This window comes from Perognathus longimembris, chromosome 8 (genome assembly GCF_023159225.1).
Source record: "Perognathus longimembris pacificus isolate PPM17 chromosome 8, ASM2315922v1, whole genome shotgun sequence".
NCBI classification, from domain to species: domain Eukaryota; kingdom Metazoa; phylum Chordata; class Mammalia; order Rodentia; family Heteromyidae; genus Perognathus; species Perognathus longimembris.
In genome coordinates, this window is record NC_063168.1 from 28,049,204 (window position 1) to 28,072,594 (window position 23,391).

Genomic DNA, 23,391 nt, shown 5'->3' on the forward strand with positions numbered 1-23,391 from the left:
TGTTTATGGAGCATTCTGTAAAAGATGTGCATTTCGTGTTTTAACAGAAAAGCATATTGATGCTTGGCAATAAGTGGTTAAATTCTTGTGACTTCATGATATACAAATGGATCTTAGCACAAAGCAGGCTGTTTTCTCACAAGTAAATTGTGTCATTAATTGGGATGCTGCTTCCCAGGAAATGAGAGTGAGCTGGGCTGGCTGTCCTGCTCAAACAATCCTGGATTTGAGGCCAGTGATGAGGACACATTTGGGAAATAAAATTGGGAGGTGAAGACATGTAGGGGCTTTTGCCAGAAGTTCACAGACATACTCCAGGATCATGGGTCCTACTAACTTTATTCTTTTTTAGATATGACTAATAATAAAATGACCTTGGAGCATCTCCCAGTATTTGGAGGAAGCTTGTTCTTTGTGATCACAGAAATTGGTCTTTGTGTCTGTCCCCATTGCCTGGGTTTGGTGTTCTGCCCTGTGTTTCTTCTAGATCAGGAGCAGCCTTACCTAGTATTTGGGACTTAGAGTGAATGTTCAGTTGTTGCATTCAATTATATGGGTATTAGGGCTGGCTGAGCTAGTTTTTAACATTTGAATTCCAACTCACCAGCTGGGAGACTTGGAGCACTTCATGTAACCTCTCAGAATCTCAGTTTTCGCCAGTGAAAACGGTAACATCCACTTTTTAGGCTTGTTAATCTTTGAAAGTATTTAGAATTGCCTTTGACACACCGTAGGGCTAGAAGAGCCCAAATAGCCAGAAAAAAGCAGTAAAAACATTGAGAAGCATGGTACCTCATATCTGTAATCCCAACTACTGAAGAGGTAAAGACAGGATGGTATGTTTCATAGCCAGCTGGGGCAAAAAGTTAAAGATCCTATTTGGTAAAATGAGCCAGGTGCTAAGAGTATGGCTCAAGTAGTAGAACACTTAAGGACTCCCACTCCCCAAAAAAGAAAAAGAGGGGAAACACAGTGATGGTGGTATATGCCAATAGTCCTAGTTACTTGGGCGGTAGAGGCAGAAAAATCATGCCCTAGGTCATCATAGGGGCAGAGTTGGAGACCCAACCTAAAAACTATTTCAGGGCATGGACCAGGTGCTGGTGACTCATGCCTGTAATCCTAGCTACTCAGGAAGCTGAGATCTAAGGATCACAGTTCAAAGGCAGCCTGGACAGGAAAATCCATGAGACTCTTTTGTCCAGTTAACTACCAAAAAGCTGGAAGTGGCGCTGTGGCTCAAGGGGTAGAGCGCCAGCCTTGAGCTGAAGACCTCAGCCACAGCACCTGAGTCTTGTACTGGCATAAAAGGGGGGGGGGGCGAAATTTGAGGGCTTGACTCAAGTAGAGCATTTGCCTAGCAAGCTTAAGACCCTGAGTTCAAACCCTAAAAAAATTTTTTTTAATTCACTGTTCTCTTATCAGCCATTTATTTTAAAAATAAAAATGAAGAGAAATGATTCATCATTGAATGACTGTATCCAGTGGTCCATTCCACATATTCTGCTGTGTGCCTCTTTGTGTCAGCATTGTGTCATGAAGAAGTGGCCACATCATGAGGATATGTATAAAACCAGACTTGATCCTATCACTGAATATAATATTTTACAGGAAGCTGTTCAGAGATGGGTTTTGAAAAATGTAAACTTTTGGGGGAGAGTTGGGAAGTGGTTCCTTAAGACTAAAAGAGTGTATAAGCAGAGTTAGGGGCAGCCTTGAGCGTGTGGGCAGGAATAAAGGCTGGTTGTTCTGAGATGACCCTGAAACCGCAGTGTTCTGCGTTCCTCCAGCCTGAGGAGTCCTCAGAGAGCATGCATCCCAGCTTGAAGCCAGGGATGCAGAAGACAGTCAGCATCTGAGAGGTTCAGCAGTGGCAGCGCAGTAGTGTTGCCTCGGCAGATGGGAATATAGGCAGGGAGCAGTCTTATCACTGCCAAGTCATTTATTGCTCTAGCTTTATTTTACCTATGTCTCATTCTAAACAAAGATTAGTACAAAAGGTATTGTGAATTGTGAAATTATAGGGAAAAGGCTTGGGTAGAAACAGAGAAAATAAATAGTACATAAAAGGTCATCTTGCTGGATGCTGGTGGCTCATGCCTGCAATCCTAGCCACTCAGAAGGCCAAGGATCTGAGGATCATGGCTCGAAACCAACCCAGACAGGAAAGTCTGTGAGACTCTTATCTCCCGTTAACCACCAGAAACATGCAAGTAATGCTGTGGTTCAAAGTGGTAGAGTACTAGCCTTTATCCAAAAAGCTCAGGGGCAGTGCCCAGGCCCTGAGTTTAAGCCTCACAGCTGACAAAAGAAGATTAGAAAAAAGACTAGTGGGAGCTATACCAAGTAATTGTTCCTGGGGTCAGACCATCGGTAACTTTTCCCTTATATGCTTTCTGAAATTTTTATGGTGAAATATGTATTTTATAATCAAGCAATATTTTGTTTAAAGTGCCTTTAGCAGTAGCACGGAAGGCAGATTGGGAGAGGGTGGTAACCTGTGGCAGAGATTGGTTAGGAAGGTGTTGAGAGCAGTGTACGTGCCCTGTTGCCATCACCAGGCCAACTTCTCTCTAGACAATACTTTATTTAGTCCTCATCATAGTTGTATGGCGGAAAGACTGTCAGTGGCTCCATTAAAAATATATATGTACATTTACATATATTAAATATGTGTGTATATGTACAAATATATGTATATGTGTATGTACATATACATACACATTTGATGGGTCTGGTGCTTGAACTCAGAGCTTCATGCTTGCCAGGCAGTGCTCTACCACTTAAGCCATGCCTCCAAGTTCTTTATAATTTTTTTTCCTTTACTTACTTTTTTTTCCCCTTCCTTTACTGTTTAGATAAAGTCTTGCTAACATTTTGCTCCAGTTGGTTTTGAACCATAATAATCCTCCTATCTCTACTTTCCAAATAACTGGGATTCACCTGGCTTTCACTGGCTCCATTTTAACAAGGAAGATACATAACTCATGTTAAATAATTTCCGAAGGTTATAGAATGATGGTACATGTAAGATTTGAACCTAGACAAACTCCTAACTACCAGGCCATACTGTGATTGAAACTGTTAGTTGAGAAACAAGCCCTATCTACAGCAATGGCAACAGAAGGGAAAGGGTCCCAGAAGTCTACCCTGAAATAGCTTCTAGAGGGGCCCAAGGTTTGTATTAGGGAAAGCTGTCTGTAATTCAGAAGCATCTGGATAGAGCCCTGAATTCAGGCTGGTGTATTGTCAGCTAGTAGGATACAATATGTCCTGGTGAGTTTAGGCTCAAGACAAGGATTAGAGACAGAAGTACTCACTCTGGGATTAGGGAGGGCTGGGGAGCATTCATGTTCCAAAAGTTCATCCCTTACCAGTGGCAGGTAGATGCAGTTGCCTTATTTTTTTTCTTTTTGAGATACTGAGGACTGAATTCAACCTTAAACTTGCCAATCAAGTGCTCTTCCACTGAGCTAAATCCCTAACCCCTAATCCCTAACATTTGCAGTTTTATATAACAATTTCCCACACAGATGAAAGTGAAATTTGGAAGATCCCATTAAAATGCACTTATAATTTATTTGTTAAAATAATTACAATGATGAAACACAAGAATAACTTTATAAAAGCACAAACAGTTTCTATGGCATAGCAAAAGAAACCTATTACCTAGGTTTCTTGATAAATCTTGCCAGATATGCAATTTTGTTTAATTTAGGCATCACCAGGTAACCAAAACATTAATTGCCAAGAGCTTTGTTTTCCGAGCATCTAAAAGGGATTCATATAATACTAGAATGAAAAGGCACACTTGAAATTTCAAAGAAGTAAATTTAGAAGCTAAGGAAGGAAATAAGCTAAGGAAATATCTTCCTCTGAAATGAAGTGTGATATTTACAGTTTTTTAGAAAATTTAACAAGTTGAATTTCTATACTTAACTATAGCAAGGGATGTGTGGGTGTTGTCAACATATTTCTAATATTTTGAAGCATGCATTTGAGATCTCCTGGCCACCCATTCTCAGTCTGTGATGTCTTTGTCAGAGGTGGGACCCTGAGCTGCAGGGATGGTAGGCATAGCTCTTTGTGCATTGTATCCTATTCTCAATAATGAGAAGCTCCCGGAGGAACCAGGTTAGGACAGGGAATGAGTCCAAATGACTTTTTAGTGGGAAAAGCATCCTTTACAAATGAGGAGACAGTCCATGTTAGCTTTTAAGTGTTGTCCTGATGTCTCTGAGGAACATTCAACAGGAAGCTGTGGAGAATAAAATGGAGCCCAGAGCAGGCAGATAGGAGATGTTGATTTTAGCTGCCTCCATAGGTGTGCTGCATTTTTAGCTAGTTGATTATCCTGCCTGAAAGAAATGGCCAGAAGAAAAATATCTCCTACCTGATGCCTTGTAAGTCAAAATAAGGGAGTGACATTGTCAGCAGGTATGGCTGATTCCAGTGTCTGCAGGTGACTTCAGTAGGGACCTCAGTCCTGAATGGGGGAAGCTAAGTGAACAACCATGCTTACAATCATGTAGTCTGTCTGCTATAGTTTGTTGTTGGTTTTTTTTTTTATGAAAACTTATCCTCTCTGCCCTTCCTTACATTCAATTTGAGATGAAGAGCAACGTTTTATGCTCTCAATATTTTTTGAGACAACAGAATAGTTACGTATCAAAAGAAAAAAAAAGAATAGTTATGTATCATTATAAAGGTAGGGAATCTGACCCTGAGAAGAGAGGTATTAGGAGAGTTCCTGAAGAAGGTGATGCCTGAATTTTAAAGGATCAATAGAAGTTGAATTGGTTAACTAGGAGAAAATATTGAATGCTAGGCAAAGGGATGTGAAGATCATGGAGATAGAAAACATACAAAGCTACATGAAAATATGGAGATGAGAGATCACCGGGAAATGAAAGTAGTTTTGTGTGACTGGCATGTAGTAGATTGAGGGTTGGGAGTGTCCAGAAAGCAGTTTCAGGGGAACTAGAGATGATACTAAAAGCAGCCAAACTAGTTTGCAAGCTCAGGCAAGAAAGAGTGCCTAGAATGACACTGAGCAGGAATGGATGAAAGAATAAGAAAAAGACTTAACTGCTTTGGCAGCAATTGGATATAGGAGTAAGCAAGGAGAAGGGCCAGTCACAGGCAACTCCTGAGGTTCCAGGCTGGGAGACAAGGTGGGGAGTGGTGCATTCACTGAGACTGAAAATTCTGGATGAGAATCAGTTTTGCATCTGTGGGAAGAACCTAAGGTGTCTGGTTGGATCTGTGAATGGCATGTTCTTCAACAATGGATGGTAGTTCCAGTCATGGTCATTTCCTCAGGCTAAACATAAAGACCAAGAAGAAACCTGAGAATAGAGGACACCAACATTTAGGGCAAAGGGACTCAAGGTCATGTGGAAGCAATGTAGTAAAGAAAAGGTGAAGAGGGGCTAGAGATATGGCCTAGTGGCAAGAGAGCTTGCCTCGTATACATGAGGCCCTGGGTTCAATTCCCCAGCACCACATATACAGAAAATGGCCAGAAGTGGTGCTGTGGCTCAAGTGGCAGAGTGCTAGCCTTGAGCAAAAGGAAGCCAGGGACAGTGCTCAGGCCCTGAGTCCAAGGCCCAGGACTGGCCAAAAAAAGAAAAAAAAGAAAAGGTGAAGAGGATAAGTTAAAAAACCCAGAGCTAGCTCCTGTATCGGTGTCAGGGATGAATAGTCAAGATTTAGTGCTGCTGCTACTTTGCCTGACTTTGTTGTGTGCTTTGCTGTGGACTTGGAGGCATGTGGCTCAAGTGGCAAGAGTGAGGCTCTGAGTCCAAACCTCATGCTGCCTCCAGCCAAAATAAAAGAACAAGAATTGTCGCTAAAGCAGCTAGGCTAGTGCCAAGCATGTGGCAAGCACTTTAATAAATTTTTGGTTAACTGATCAGTCACTTTAGTAATTTTTGGTTACCCGATCAGCCTCATTCTGCCTCTGTATTTCAACTCTACAAAAAACCATAGTGGTTTTTTTTAAATTATTAATTAAATTTTGTTGACAAGGTGTTGTGCAAAAGGGGTACAGTTACATAATAAGGCAGTAAGTACATTTCTTGTGATATCTTACACCCTCATTTTTCTTTCCCTTCCCTAGATCAGGTAGGCATGTATACAATACCCAGTGTACCAAAATCATATACACGTAACCACGTGGCGTATGCCAAAGGAAATTCACCTAGAACTTTAAATGTAACGTCAACAATAGAATCCTCCTGTGTCCTTCTCTTGGAGTTCTTTTTGTTTGTCCTTGTCTTATATAATCATGTGTACATAGATGTTGAGCTATTATGATCCACTGATAGGTCTATTCTAGACCTTTTTATGTTTAGTAGTTGTTTGGTTTTAGATATATAATGTAAGGTCACTGACCCAAACCTGTGGAAATACCATTTGAAAAGAAGTTTTTTGTTTCGCAGACCTGGGTTCTACTATCCCCCCCCAACAGTCATATATCAAGGAGGCCATGCCCCTTTGTTCTCTGTGTTGTAGGCTTGTCTCGCTCAACATTATTTCATCAAGCTCTGACCATTTCCCTGTGAATACCAATATTTTATCATTTCTAATTGCTATATAGTATTTCATTGTGTATAGGTACCCATTTTTTGGATCTATTTATCTGTAGTGGGGCATCTGGGTTGTTTCCATATTTTGGCTATTGTGAATTGTGCAACGATAAACATGGATGTGCAGATGTCTTTTTGATATCCTGAGACTTGTTGTTCAGGATAGATGCCTAGGAGTGTTATGGCTGGGTCATAGGGTAGGTCTATGCTGAGCCTTTTGAGGACCTTCCATACTGGTCTCCAAAGTGGTTGTACTAATGTGCACTCCCACCAACAGTGGAGAAGGGTTCCTCTTTCCCCGCATCCCCTCCAGCGTTCGTTGTTGGCTGAGTTCAGAGTATAGGCCATTCTAACTGGAGTGAGGTGGTATCTCAGGTTGTTTATATTTGCACTTCCTTTACTTGCAGGGATATTGAACATTTCCTCATATGTTTCTTTGCCATTTTTATCTCTTCTCCTGTGAAGTCTCTCTTTGGCTCCTTTGCTCATTTAATAATTGGTTTACTGGGTTTGACGGGGGTTTGTTTTTGAGTTCTCTGTAGTTGACAGATACTAGGCCTTTGTCTGTTCAGCATGATGTCTTTACCTTTCATTCAGTTATTATAAAGATATTTATGTCTATTACCAGTAGTCCCAGCATGCAGCCCAGACTCATAAGCAACTGAGTCTTTAGTGTGAAAAAAGTTTTAAATTTGCTTTTTCCCATTAAAAGCCAGATCTTTATTCATCACAAAGTTTTTGCATGGACCTTTCAAATATACAAAACACTGGCCAGAACTCTGCTTACAGACTACCATCTTCCATTATCACCACACTATTAGTTAAAATACTAGCAATGGTGGACAGAAGTGAGGTTCTGATAACCACAGTCAATATGGACGGAGATGGGACTTAGTCAGCAAAGCACACATCTTGCCTGTGAAGATTTAGTGTGAAAATCTTAAGACATTACATAATCACAGTTAGGTCCTTGTCACCTGCTCACCTCTTGGGACATCCTGCTATTGGTCAGTTACTCACTGACTGGGAAGTAGATTTGACTGTACCTATGTTGTTCAGCACTAAGACTACTGAAGCTGCATTAGAAAACTGAAGAAGCATTATAGAAGACTATTTGGAAAGAGAAGTAGCTATAAAACTATTGTGTGGTTTGTGCATCTGTGCATTAATTGTATAATGTCTTTGTGCCAATGTCATTTTTGTAAGTGTCTCAGCTGTGCTCCCATGTACATTTCTAGTCTTGAGTTTTCCCTGGGAACATGGGAATGCCTTGTCTGTGTGGACAGGGAGGGAACGTGGAAGGTCGTTTAGAAACTGAGAGTTCCTCTTTCTGTTAGTAGTAATGACTAATTTGTTATGTTTAATATCTCTTGCTGATAGCAAAATAACTAATTTTCCCCCTCAGCCCAGTGCAGAAGTAGAACAGCATATTTTTCCATTTTAATGAGTATAAAATGAAGTTCACAGGGTTAAGAAAAACACCTAGAGCCATGAAACCAGGATTTTCTCAAAAATTGAATCTTGCTCTCCTGAGGTCTCCCCCAGAGCTTTCTTTTATATATTCCAGAAAAAGCTCACCAGTCAAAGTAAGATATGCAATAGATATTTCTATAAGAAGAGTTGAGCCATTTCTCTGCTGCTCTACTTTTGTGGAGAAGAAAGAAACATTACACTGGGGAGTGAAGGGAATAATGGAGACCTAATGACAAGATAGCAAAACATTCCTTTTCTGAAACCTAGTGAAAGGAGCAAAAAGAAACAAAATTAAAGGACAGCTAAATTTGGTTGGTTTTTTTGTGTTGTCTGTTGTGGGGCTTGAACTCAGGGCCAGGGCTCTGTCCCTGAGCTCTTTCACTCAAGGCTAGCACTCTACCACTTTGAGCTACAGCTCCACTTCCAGTTTTCTGGCGGTTAATTGGAGGTAAGAGCCTCACAGACTTTCCTTCCCAGCCTGGCTTTGAACCATGATCCTTAGATCAGGATCCTTAGATCCTTAGATCAGCCTCCTGAGTAGCTAGGATTACAGGCATAAGCCACTAGCACCTGGCTGCCAGTTAAAATCTGGTGATAGCCACAATCTTTTATTGTTTTTTTCATTCTTTTCATTGTTATTAAAAAGCATACAGGGCTGGGAATATGGCCTAGTGGCAAGAGTGCTTGCCTCATATACATGAAGCCCTGGGTTCGATTCCCGAGCACCACATATATAGAAAACGGCCAGAAGTGGTGCTGTGGCTCAAGTGGCAGAGTGCTAGCCTTGAGCAAAAAGAAGCCAGGGACAGTGCTCAGGCCCTGAGTCTAAGGCCCAGGACTGGCCAAAAAAAATAAAAAAGCTAACATACAGAAGGATTATAGTTACATAAGCCAGCTCCTGTCCCTGCCTGATAGCCACAATCTTAAACCAAGGGGTCTACCAGTATAATAAGTTAAAGATATACTAATTATATACAGTGGAGTATATGACTCCCAAAGAGGGAAACCATCGTTAAGGCTCATAAGATCCCTACAACTCGGAGAGTAGGCTGGAGACCACCTAATGAAGAAGGTGTGCACTCTGGAAAGCAAGCAAGTGACTTTATTCCTCTGCTCCAGCTTCTATCAGGGCACAGTCTGGTCTGAGTGTGGTTGGCTGGAGAGAAAGGAAACCATATGCTAGGAGCCAGCTCTTCATCTGAAATCCAGCCACTGGCAGAGAATTTTGTGTGTGTGAGCCACCAAATAAAAATTCTACCAAAATTGAGGCTTTAAAAAAATATGATCTTATCAGAGTGACTGGAACACACCCTTGTGAGGTAGTAATCCCAAATCCCATCTTCACACTCATGTTGTAACACACAACACATAAGCACACATACAAATTTAGAGGCATTGACTCTAGCAAAATGACATGCTTGGGGCTAGACTTCCCAATTGGGACTGTGCAGTCCCAAGCCAGTCCACTTCCTCTTATTACCTCAGACTACTATCCTTTGCTAGTAGTTGAAACCTCTATAATATCTAGTTTTCTAGCTTAAGTAAGCAAGAGTATGAGCAAATGAGTATAGATGAGTGACTTCTTTTTGGGGTGGGTGGGCAGTGCTTGGTGGTTTGAACTCAGGGCACCTTGAGTTCACTTGCACTTGCTAATGTGGGCATGCTTATCATTTGAGCCACCCTGCTGGCCCCTTTTTCATTGTTGGGTGGTTTGCTTGTTTTATTTTTCTACCACTAGTAGAGCTTGAACTCAGGACCTGGGCTCTATCCCTTTGCTTTTTTGCTTAAGACTATCGCTCTTACCACTTGAGCCACAGCTCTGTCTCTGGCTTTTTTTTATGGTTAATTGGAGATAAAAATCTCATGGACTTTTCTGCCCTGGCTAGCTTTGAACTATGATCCTCAGATTTTGCCTGAATAGCTAGGATTTCAGGCATGAGCCACCAGTGCCCAGTTTGCACTGGTTATTTCTGAGGTAGATTTTTGCTGCATTCCCTGGGAAAACCTGGTCTGCAATCCTATTTGTGCTTCCCTGAGTAGCTGGGATGAAGAGGCACTTGGCTCGTTCCCAGCCATCATTCCCCTCTAGCTGTGATGACAGGTGATAGATGCCACTGTGCCCAACTATTTGTCAAGATGTAGTCTCAAAAATGGTTTGTCTGCAAAATACTTAATTCTCTAGTTCTCTACTTCCCAGTTAGCCAGGACTACAGGTTTCAGCCACTGTGTCCTGCCCTAGACCAATAAATTTAGGCTGGGGCTATTTTTCCTCTCCAAATATAGGACATTTGGCAATGTTTGAAGACATTTTTAGTTGCCACAGTGGGTACAATACTGCTTATATCTAGAGGCCAGGGATACAGCTAAGCTTCCTGCCACAGTTCCCAGAGTAAAGAATTATTCCCCACATTGTCAGCTGACAAGTGTGAGAAGCAGGATGGGAGAGCTTAGAGATAAACTTCCCTTATTAAAATACTCATTTAACATGGCTAGTTATAGTGGCACTTTCCTGTAATCCTATCATTTGATAGGTAGAAGCAGGAGGATTGAAAGTTTGAGTCAGCCTGGGAAACAAAAACTCTTCTTTAAATATAAGAGACAAAACAAAGGGTTAACTGAAGTTGGAAGGATTAATGTAGAATTTAAGATGGAAATTTACATTATAAATAAGAGTTCAATAGACACATTGATACTTAAGGGAAATACTGAAATCAAAATGAAAGATGAGGTGCTATGTCACAAAGTGATGAGTTATGGATAAAATGCCAGAAGATCTATGCTATTACAAAGCACTTACAACTATGTTGGAAGGTGCCTGGCAAGGTAGCTCATGCCTCTAATCCCATCTACTCAAGAGATGGAGATTGGGAGGATCACAGTTTAAGATGAGCCCAGGCAATAGATTAGCAAAACACAAACAGAAAAAAACAAAAACAAACAAAACCCACCTCTTGAAAAAAAAGAAAAACAGTTATTGGAAGCTGGAAAAGTAAAATCAGAATTGTAGGAAAAGCAAATCAATTATGGCAAGGGACTAGCATAAAAGAGCACTCTAAGACAGGTACAAAACTGAAAACTCAGAATGGGAATGTGGCTTGGTGATAGAGTGCTTGCCTAGCATGCATGAAGCCCTGGGTTCGATTCCTCAGTACCACATACACAGAAAAAGCTGGAAGTGGAGCTATGGCTCAATTGGCAGAGCGCTAGCCTTGAGCACAGAGAGATTCAAGCCCCAGGATGGGCCAAAAAAAAACCCAAAACACCAAAACAACAACAAAAACCCTGAAAATTCATCACAGAAATGAACATCATCAGACTCAAAGAGAGATAGATAGATACTGGGGTCCCACACTCATCTTTCTGTGAGGAACCTGGGAGCCATCCATTGGTGTTCCCAACAAACAACATGGAACTGAAGAAAGGTAAGAGCCAGAACAACTTTTCAGAAATTAAAAACAAAAACTTTATAGTAAGAAATGACCACATCCTGGAGTAAATTAGTAAAAGTTGTCAATAATTCTAATGAACTTAAAGGGTTTTTTATTAAAACATTTTTACTGAAATACAGGAACGTTTATAAATCTCAAGGGTACAGCTCAGTAAAAGTTTACAGAAGCTACAGCCTGTGTAACAGAACTCTTTACTAACAAGTCAGAATATTCCTCCCCCCTCCCCCCCATGCTCTAAACCTTAGGTTGGCTCACATCTGATGGTTAAAAAAAAAAAAAAGTTTTTAAATGGTTGATAAAAACAAACTATAAGAAATGTATCCAATGCCTAAGGTATGAAACTGTAACCTCTATGTAATTCAGTTTGATAATATAAAACAAACAAACAAAACAAAACCGCTATTTTATGACTCAAAAGTTACATAAAATTCACCCTGTGCCTACAGCCTGCTGCACGGACCTCATGCTTTTCCGGACATTGTCATGGGCCGGTGCTGGGTCCCCAGCTATGGCCCTCAATGTGCGGGTTCTGTGCTGTGGCACTTTAGGCACTGAGCCCAAACATCTCCAGTTTGAGGAGAAACTGGAAGATGAATTCCTCAGTGCCTGGACATCTCTGGTAAAGGAGTACCACAGGTCACCGGCTTCTGCGATGTGATGGTAGCTGGGAAGTTGGGAGAGGCGATGACTATGGAGACACCAAGGCTAAGGTTTGAGGCTGGCGGCCACCATCAAAGCCACCTTGGGCCAGGGCTAGTGTGCCCTGAAAGCAGGGCCAAGGGCCCTTGGACCACCTCTCCCCACAGACACTTGATGACAGGAAGGACCCAAATGTCTGCAGATCCTTGGTCCTTCCTGTATGTTCTTGTGGCCTCAGGATGGAGGCAGAGATCAACACCTCTAGGTTTTGCCTCTGTGTGGGAGAGTGAGGACCCTTAACCACCTCTGCCCACAGTCCCCCATCCTCCCCCATCCTCCCCCACCCTCTTTCCCCTCTCCCACATTTCCTTTTCCCTACCATCCACTCAGTTTTATGTAGGTGAAGCTTCAGGGTCCAAAAGTAAAGTTCCGTTGAAACATACCTAGTTATATATCATCTAAAGCTGTTGTTTTTTTTTTTACTACCCTAGCAAAGTTGAATAATTGCCATTGAACTTGCAAAGCCCTGCACAGTGATAGTGTATTGGCCCTTGTCCTAAGGTTATTATTAAAACTTCTAATGACACCGATTATTTTTGTCTGTTTCTGAGCTTTGTATATATGGAATTGTGCATATATAATATGTACTCTTTTATATTTTGGTTTTCATTCATTGATTGTGAGGTTCAGTGTGTTCTCTGTGGCAGTATCTGGGGCTCATTCTTATGGTTTGGATATTCCATTATATAAATATGCCATTATGTAGCCACTAGATTGTAGATAGTTTGGAAGTGGTCATTCCCAGTTGAGGGTTATTATAAATCATACTGGTTCTTAACTCACATCTCTTGGTGCATTAGTCTAAATGTATATGCTTCTACTGAGTTTATTTCTAGGACTGAAATTGTGTATGTTTAGCTTTAGTAGGTACCATCAGTTTCCAAAGTGGTTGTAACACCTGCCAGCATGACTATACATCCTTACCAGGAAATAGTGCCAATCATTCCCTGTGACAGGCACACAGTAATATTTCATTGTGGCTGACATACACATTTTTTGTGGAATGGTTGTACAGATTGGGTTGCCTGTTTCTCCAGTGTTGTGTTTCTATCTTTTTCATACTAATTGGCAAGGGCTCTTGGTTGTGGATTTGAGTCTTTTGTTGCAACATTCAGATTAGAATGCTGAAATAAAGTAATCCAAGAATTCTCTACCCAATTACATCACCATTCATGTATTGTTAAGACTTCATTAAGACATTTCTAGGACTGGTAGAGTAGCTCAAATGGTAGAGTGCCTGCCTAGCCAGGCACACAGACCTGAGTTCAAACCTCCGTACATTTCCAAATATACAGAAACTGAAATTTTCTGGAAATGCCTAAAAATAAATGATGGAGAGGTTGTGTTGTAAAGGGTCTGGCAGTAAATACTGAATCTATTCAAATGTAAAGTCTAAATTTAAACAACTGAATATTTTTTTCTAAAACAAGGATATTTATACTTGAAATTTATTTTTATATCAAATGTCTTATAGAGAGGGAGAAATATGTTAGAGAGTGTACCAACAAAAATCAGGAGAGAAAATCAAGGAGAGAGAGAGGAGAAACTTTAGAAGTGCTAATATCTTTTAAAGTCCTCCTGTCAACCCAGGTGCTGGATTACACTTGTGATCATACCTGTAATCCTAGCTACTCTGGAGGTAGAGATCTGAGGATCATGATTTGAAGCTAGCCTGTTCAGGAAAGTCAGTAAGACTCTTATCTCCAGTTAAGCACCAGAGAACTGGAAGTGCAGCTGTGACTCAAGTGTTAGAGTAACAGCCTTGAGTGAAAAAGCTAAAGTACAGCACTGTTGTGCCAAGTCGCGAGAAGACCACCAAGAAGGCCACCGAGACTCAGACATTCCGAAATGCAAAAGCAAGGCAAGGCTTTATTCAAGCGAGCTGCAACTCGGGCCTCGTCCTACCTACCAACACAGCGGAGGTTAGGAGGAAGCCTTGAGCTGCGATTACACAGGGCTTATAAATGCAAAAAACAAAGTTACAACAATCAGGTGTTCAAGCAAGCAAGATTAGGACACAGGTACAAATCTGATTGGCTCAGAGCTCGAGGCATTCTGGGGGCAGTTAGAGTTAAGCATTCCCAGTGGTTAGAGTTCTTGACCCACTAAGGCATGGGCCAATAGGGCCCAAAGTAGTAACCAAAGGGCCTGTCACCATTTCTCACAAGTACAGTCTCTGTACCTCTGTTTTGCATGCCTCTAGTTTATCCTGCCTCATCTTCCCAAAAACAACTCTGGTCCCTCCGCTGTGTTGGTGGGTAGGACGAGGCCCGATTTGCAGCTCGCTTGAATAAAGCCTTGCCTTGCTTTTGCATTTCGGAATGTCTGAGTCTCGGTGGCCGCCTTGCGACTTGGCACAACATTTGGGGGCTCGTCCGGGATCGCCCCAGAGACCCCCGAGACCCCAGACTCCAAAGGTAAGAAAACAGCACTGTTCATTTGTTTATTTGTCTTGTCCTGTAATTTGTCTGTTTGTCTGTTTGTCTGTTTTGCTTTTGCTTAAAGGGGTTCTTTAAGGAGTTGTCGAAGCGGATTCGCTTACTCGGCAATCCCGGGGAGACTGGAGAACGCCCCAGACTCTGAGTCCACTTGGGTCCACTCCTCCTGCACCCTTGCGGGAGGTTGGGCCAACTTAGGTCTGCTCCTGCTGCTTAGCAGGAGGAGGCTTGTGGGCCAACCTAGGAGATCTCCAACTCATAACTTTTCTTATTCTCAGGCCTGTGTGTTGTGTGTTTTTTTTTTTTTTTATTAGCCTTCTGAACTAAACATCTGGTCAGAGCTATGGGTAACGTTCTATCTTGGGGATCTCCATCTAGCCCCCTAGATTTGACCTTAGCTCACTGGAGGGAAGTCAAGGAAATAGCTCAGAACCGAGGTGTGACCCTTAAGGAGGAAAAATGGATCACCCTGTGTAAGTCAGAATGGCCCACCTTTGAGAGAGCTAATTGGCCACTTGAGGGGAGCTTTAATATAGTTAAGATCAGTACTTTACAAAGCCTAATCAAAGCGCCTCGTTCAGGCTATCTAGACCAGATTCCTTATATAGACACCTGGAGGGAACTAGTTGACAGGGACACTCCAGCTTGGGTTCTGCCCTTCTTAAAATGTTTCAGCTGTGCCCTCCGCTCTGGAGGGGCCCGCCCAGTCCTGGCACCGGCAGCCCAGGGCACGGAGGCGTCGGCCCCAAGTCCTGACCTGCAGCCGCTGACAGGGGCAGACATGGGGCCAGCCCAAGCCATCCGCAGGTGGCACGGAGTGACCGCACCACGCAGCGCTTTCGTCTCTGTGTTTGTAAGTCTGACAGTATCTTTTGTGTCAAACCTGCATAGCTCATTGGAAAGATGTACAGGCGACAGCTCACGAATTCAGTATGAGTGTAAAAATGTTTTACTAAGACTATCAAGCCCTGGAAAATGAGGCTGGAGAATGCTAAAATCATATATTAAAGGTTTTGTCTTAAAATTTGCGTGTTGCAGGAGTAAGATTGGCAAAAATATCTCTTGCCACTGGAAAATGTACGGCCGATGTTTATTTTGCGTGCTTTAAGATCTTTTGAATATGTATGTGTGTGTGCATGTGTGAGTGTGAACATGTTCAAGACTGTTATTATGATGTAAAATTGAGTGAGTTTAAGTTTAAATTCAAATGGTCATCAAGTTTGGGCATTACCAAATGCTTTAAAGGATTATTGCATTGTTTTAAAGAGGAACTATAGTTAAAAAATGTTTAATTAAAAAAAATCAGAGCTAAGTGTCAGAAATTTGGATGTAAAAGGATATATATTAAACTAATGGGGATAGAAGTAAACTCTCATTAACTCTATTTTGGCAGCTCACTCCAAAGTGGGGTGACCCCCTTATTTTAGCAACTAGCAGGAGTCCTGTAAAGTGCCATGCAAGCAAGAAGGCATTGGTAGTTTTGGGCTTGCTCAGGAACATGGGTATAATTTCCAGTTTGGAGTAAAGCTCCTAGTGGACATCTGATCCTGCAGTCCCTTGGTAAAGTATAGGTTCCTGGCTAGGTAAGGTCAACGTCCCTCAGTCAGCCTGAAGAAGCTACAGAAGATGGGTGATCTTCACCCATCAGTCCCCCTTTAAAACCAAGGGACCAGAGTTGTTTTAGGTTACTAATTTGGGCCCTATTGGCCCATGCCTTATCTCTATATCATCCCCTAGACATGCAAGCCATTGAAATGGACAGAATGGAGCCATGATTGGCTCCCAAGGTACCAAAGAGAAAAGGGGGAAATGAAGTGCCAGACTTTGAAGTCAGGCCCCACTTTACCACGCGAACCCCACTTTACCACGTGAACCTGAGATAAGCAGGCCCTGTGAGCAAAGCCAGGACAAGCTTATTAAGGCCCAGTGGGTCAAGAACTCTAACCACTGGGAATGCTTAACTCTAACTGCCCCCAGAATGCCTCGAGCTCTGAGCCAATCAGATTTGTACCTGTGTCCTAATCTTGCTTGCTTGAACACCTGATTGTTGTAACTTTGTTTTTTGCCTTTATAAGCCCTGTGTAATCGCAGCTCGAGGCTTCCTCCTAACCTCCGCTATGTTGGTGGGTAGGATGAGGCCCAAGTTGCAGCTCACTTGAATAAAGCCTTGCCTTGCTTTTGCATTTCGGAATGTCTGAGTCTCGGTGGCTTCTTGGTGGTCGTCTCCCGGCCTGACACAACAGCACTAGGCCCTGAATTCAAGCTCCAATACTGCCCCCCCTCCAAAAAAAAGCCCCACTGTCATTACAAAAAAAAATTCTATAGATTTTCCAAGTTTCTAGGAGTGGAACTAGTAGAAGAATAAAGTACAACATCTATGGCAAACAATAAAATAAGCATGGCAAACAAAATGATGGATTAGTAAATACAATACTAAATGGGATAAACTCAACAAGTCTTAAGTAGAGATTAATGGCTTTAAACAACATGAGGAAGGTTGAGAAACTGTATTTAATTGTGGAGAAAACAGTACCAAATTGTTGGTTCTGAGCATATGTTGTACATAGAATATCACCCCAACTTTGCAAAGTATATTCTCTTCTCTGGAACTATAAGTACAAGCCCATTAGCACACTTTATTAGCTGCAAAGTAAGTTTCAATTACAATTCTTCGCAAGGCACATGGTAAGTACAGCATTGTGTATGTACATAGATGGTGGTTTATGCAGAGCACTGCAGGAAAAGAAGGCATATCTATGCCCAGAGTACACTGAGAATAGGACTAGTTGTCTGGCATTTTGTAGAGTCATTCTGGATTTGTGTTGTTGCTTAATGTATTCCTGTGTGTTCCTGCAGACTGGAAGTTAGATTCAAAGATTTACTGGGTTCTGCTGAAACTCTTTCCCTCCCAGAGGTCTGATTGTTCCACTGTTAGTTGATCACTAGATTAAGAGTCTGGTCTTGGCATTGTAAAGTTGCTTTTTATTTCCTTTGCATCCAACATCTTTTTTGCTTTTGTTTTCATTGCCAGTCCTGGGCACTGACCCTGAGCTTAGTGTTGTACCACTTGAGCTACAACTCTACTTCCAGTTCCTTTTGTAGTTTATTGGAGAGAAGAGTTTCACAGATTGTTTGCCTGGACCTGGCTTCGAACTGAGATCCTCAGCTCTCTGCCTCATGAATAGCTAGCATTATAGGTGTGAGCCACAGGCACCCAGCTGCATCCAACATCTTTAGGGACTGCAAAGTGATTATTTGCTAATTCTGTCATATTTAATAACTGGCATTTTCTAAATGTGAACAGATCTAGAAAACATTATGTTAATTGAAATAACCCAATCACAGAAAAACACAGGGTAATTGCAGAGGGTGGGGAAGAAATGTGAAGTTGTTCACTGGGTATAGTTATAGCTATATACCATGAGTAAGCTCTAGAGATCAGTGCAACATAGTTAATGTCTGTAGTTACCAATACCATCTTGTGTGCCTAAAAATGTAAGAGGAAGCTTGGCATTGGTAGCTCATGCCTGTAATCCTAGCTACTCAGATTCAAAGCCACTCTGGGAAGGAAAGTCCATGAGACTCTCTTTTCCAGTTAACTGCCTCCCCCTCTCCCCCCCCCCCCCCAAAAGCCAGAGATAGTGCCTAGACTCTGAGTTTAAGCCCCAGGACTAGCACAAAAAGAAAGGGGGGGAGGAAGGAAGGAAGGAAGGAAGGGAGGGAGGGAGGGAGGGAGGGAGGGAGGGAGGGAGGGAGGGAGGGAGGATAGAGCCTTTGTAAAGTGTTACTACCAAGAAGTGTACTTTTCTTCATCAATTGTTTGTTTTTTACCAGAAAGCCAAGATAAATTCATAGATTTCCTTTTAATGACCAATTATGAGAACAAAAGGTGACTTAATACTACTTTTATTATTGGAAGACAGGTGTGGGTATGAGTATACTTTAAAATTTCTTAACATATCTGAAGCCAGGATACAGCTTATACCCAGTGATGTCTTATATAAATTATTGGCCAGACAACAATTATGATATAGATACACACTTAAAATCTGGTCATAGCTTTTTACTACTATCTTTTCAATCAAGTTATAAATATTTTAACATTAATTTATTAGGTTTAAGTGCTGTTTAAAATTTCTTCTAAGCCGAGCACTGGTGGCTCATGCCTGTAATCCTAGCTACTCGGGAGGCTAAGATCTGATGATCAAAGCCAGCCCAGACAGAAAAGTCCCTGTGAGACTCTTCTCTCCAATTAACCAGTCAAAAACCAGAAGTGGGGCTGGGGATATAGCCTAGTGGCAAGAGTGCCTGCCTCGGATACACGAGGCCCTAGGTTCGATTCCCCAGCACCACATATACAGAAAACGGCCAGAAGCGGCGCTGTGGCTCAAGTGGCAGAGTGCTAGCCTTGAGCGGGAAGAAGCCAGGGACAGTGCTCAGGCCCTGAGTCCAAGGCCCAGGACTGGCCAAAAAAAAAAAAAAAAAAAAACAAAAAAAAAAAACCAGAAGTGGCACTGTGGCTAAAGTGGTAGAGTGCTGCTCTTGAGCACAAAGGAGGGGGTAACACTGGTTGACAAGAAATGTACTCATTACCTTACTTATGTAATCTGTACATCACCTTTGCAATAAAATAAAAGTAAAAATAAAAAAGAGGCTCAGGGACAGCACCCAGGCCCTGTGTTCAAGTCCCACAACCAACAAAAAAGAAAAAAGAAAATGTCTTCCAGCTATGTACTAGTGAATCACACCTGTGGTACCAGGTACTTAGGAGGTAGAGATTGGCAGGATTACAATTTTAGGCTACCCTGGGAAGAAGTTAGTAAGATCCTTGTTTCAAAAAGATGGGTTGGAGGTATGGTTTAAGCAATAGAGCTGCTGTGAAGCCCTGAGTTCAAATCCCAGTACTATCACCACTCCTCCCCTGCAAAAATAATCAGTTTTCAAGCCAGGTGTGGTTGCCCTGCCTATAATCCCAGGTGTTGGAAAGACTGATTTGGGGAAGATTGTAGTTTGAGGCCAGCCTGGGCAAAAAATTAGACTCCATCTCGATCAATAATAAGCCAAGTGTGGAGGTATATGCATGTGATCCCAACTGTGTAGGAAGGCTTAATTATTAGTTAGGAAGATCAGTCTGTGGCCAGCTTCCAGCAAAAGAAAAGGGGGGGGGAACCCAAAAAAACAAGGCCCTACATGAAGAATAATTTAAAGCATAAAAGGATTAGGGGAGTATAGCTAACAGTATGTGAGAAGTATGTGAGGTCCTGAGTTCAACCCCAGGACTAGTTTTAAAAGGGAGGGGGACTGGGAATGTGGCTTAGCGGTAGAGTGCTTGCCTAGCATGCACAAAGCCCTGGGTTCAATTCCTCAGTACCACATACACAGAAAAAGCTGGAAGTGGTGCTGTGGTTCAAGAGGTAGAGTGCTAGACTTGAGCTAGCCTTGAGCAAAAAGAAGCCAAGGACAGTGCTCAGGCCCTGAGTCCAGTCCCCAGGACTGGCAAAAAAACAAACAAAAAAACTTCAAAAGGGTATGTTATGATTCAGCATTGAAACAGAAAGTTATTCTATATGCAAAGGCATGTAAATTCAGCTTTGGGATGTACATGGTATTAGCAAGGTAAAAGTTGATGGTTGGTCTAATGGCCACATTCCATGTATTGTAAAGTACCTTTCATGGTAATGAATATAGAAAGCCAAAACTATGAAAATAAGGAGATACTTACATAAGCAAAAATGTTGTCAGTGGGCATGTGTACATGTATATAGATGTACAATATACACCTAGGTGATTTTTTTTTCTTTTTCCTTGTGTACTGGGGCTTGAACTCGGGGCATTGCTCTTGTTCAGCTTTTTCACTCAAGGCTGGTACTGTACTCTAGTTCCATAGAAGGTTTTTGTTGTTGTTGGTGGTGGTTTGTTTTTTCGGGGGCTGGCAGTATTGCAGCTTGAACTTGGGGCTTCATGTCTGCTAGGCAGTTGCTCTACCACTTGAGCCACGCCTCTAAGCCCACACTAGTTTCATAACTATTTCTTCACATATAACCCCTCCCTCCCCCCAGAGGAAGTATATTCTCAGAGAAAGTGATGCAATGAAAAGAAACAGTGTTTTTAAGACACTTCTGGACTACCTTGTAAATTGCTGAAATTGGCTTTAGTTTTGTTTGGCTTTTGTACTGTCTTCCCAGGGTGTTTCTGTGGCCCTCCCAGAGAAACCTGACAGGCCAGTTTCCAGACTGGCTTGGTTTACATCTTCTTTCTTTCATTTACAGCTACTGAGATAGAGTTGCCAAGATTTAGTTTGTAACTTGTACTTGAATGTCTTCTTCTTTGCCTTAGCCATGAGAGTTTTGAGTTTTCCCATTTGAGGCAGAAGTAGTCACCAAAAACTCCATTATGTTTCAGTTCCCTGATAAGACCCAGTGGTCACTTCATTCCTTTGACTTTTCTCCAGACAATAGAAACTGTAACAGCCCAGAAGTTCTGGTATATGCTTGTATTCCATGTTTGTATGGTGTATCGTATGGTCTCCTAGCACCTCTGAAGGGCTTTCAGACCACCACCTCTAGCACCCACTTCTCTTGGCTAGTCCTCCCCTACCCTTCATTTATATCGTTCTGTAATAAATGTATTTTCCTTGGTCTAAATAGTGTATATTTGGAGAAGGTAGTTTTTTAAACTCTAATTGAAACCATTCATTCATGTAACATTAAGCTTTTTACCTGACATTTCATCTCATCCTCAACAGTTGTCTAATGTCTTAAATATATCAACTGCCTTAAAGTTCCTGAAGGTTGTATACCTTGTACATCATACAGTCATTTGACAGGTCAGTAACCTATTGAGTTCAAATTACAGGCCTCAAACTGTGCTAAGCCCTATAGTATATTTTACCCGTGAAGACATGAGTAGAGACTGCAGGTAGAATGTGCCATGCTTGCTCAAGTCTGTCTGCACCTGCGTGCTTGTGTGTATGTCCCACAACAATTCCCTGTGGGTCACAGTGGAATATTTGACATTGCTGTTGCATACAGGTGCACTGAAAGACTTCAGGAGGCTTTGCTATCAGGTGATACTTCAGGTAGGCCTTAAGAGATGACTCTTTCTAAAAAGAGAAGGCAGTATTTTTTATGAGAAAACAGGTAAAGATACTAGGCATGGTGTGGTTGTATGGCAGGAGACAGTGGGGGTGACTTCATGGCGGGGAGGTGTGCAGTGGTGAGGGGCTGCTGACAGTGCTCTGGAATTTGGCTTGTGTTCTCTGTCTACTGTGAAGCTTTCAGTGGGAAGTAGTGTTTGGGGAACATAACAGGTGGCATTGGGTAGGATGGTTTCGATGGGGACCCAGGCAGAGACCATGCTAATAGTCTGTGACAGTAGGAAGGGATAATAACCTGGAGCCTTCATGAACTGAGAAATGGAAGCAGCACAGTTAATTCTCAACTGCACACATAATTGCTAGTCTTTTTTGGGGGGCAAAGGGGTTGCACTCTAGCCCAGAGTGCTTGCAATAGAAACCAGAGGAGCTCTACTTTGATGACCAGTTATTACTCTTTGGAAGTCTCACATCCCAGTATTCTCACATAGGACTTGGAGAAGACACAGACAGACATTCCATCTCTAGTAGATTGTTTCAAATTTTGACTCTTGCTAAAGTGTCACTATGAAAATCCTTTTACCTGTTTTGATGTGTGTGAGACTAGAATCTCATGTTTTTTGCCCAGGGCTGGTTTCACACTGCAGTCTAACTCAGTTTTAGATTACAGACATAAACCACCATGCCTAGTTTACTAGTTGAGATGACAGTATCACTAACTTTTTCCTGGGATTGCCTCCCCATCTGTGCCTCCTGGGTAGCTGGGATTACAGGTGTGAGCTGTTGTGCCCTATCAAGATTTCTTATAGGACAAGATCACAAATTACAGCTCCCTGCCTGGCTCATTCTATTATTTTTAATTTAGAAATGCTTTTACATTTATAGGAGAGTTGCCAAGTTGGTAGGTAGAGCTCCTGTATATCCTTTTCATCCTTTCCCCAATGTAAATATTTTGTATAATTCTTATGCACCTAAAAGTAAGAAATTAATGTTGGTACAGTACTGTTAACTACAGATTTTTGAACTTCCATTAGTGTTCTTTCTGTTACAAGATCCAGACAAAATGTGAAATGCAACTACATTGCATTCAGTTGTCCTGTCTCCTTTGATATGAAACAAACTTACCAATTGCAGAACAGTGGTGTACTATGTGTAGAGTTCTTCTTGTTTTTAGCCTTATAGTATCCAGTCAAAACACTGTTTAAACAAGTTACTACTATGTAGCCTTTGGATTCTGCTTTCTTTCACTTAGAAAAAAAAAGACCTTTAAATCTTATCTACATTGTTGCATGAATCAATAGTAGTTTGTTCAGTTTTAAAAATTAAGGTGGATTTCGCATAACAAAACGAACCATTTTAAAGCAAATAAATCAGTTGCACTGAGTTTGCACACGTGTGGTAGAGCTACCTCTTAACTCATTGGGAAGCATTTTCACTTCCCTGAAATAAGACCCTGTGCTGCTGAGTAGTGATTCATCTGCCCCATCCCCAGCCCTGCCCTCAGCCACTCTGCTTCTATAGCTCTATCTATCTGTTCAGCATCTTTCCTATAAATGGAATCATACAAAATATTATCTAGCTTGTCAGTGAACATAATGTTTTCAAGGTTTATCCATGTTATAGCATGTGTCAGGGCTTGCTTCTCCTGT

At 41.8% G+C, this 23,391-nt stretch overlaps 1 protein-coding gene across 5 annotated transcripts in view; it reads left to right on the forward strand.

Annotated features, from left to right (window-relative positions):
* The window catches only part of Tet3 (tet methylcytosine dioxygenase 3), a 111,236-nt gene that overhangs the window by 62,595 nt on the left and 25,250 nt on the right, over positions 1-23,391 (forward strand). The gene's annotated exons all lie outside the window — the stretch shown is intronic.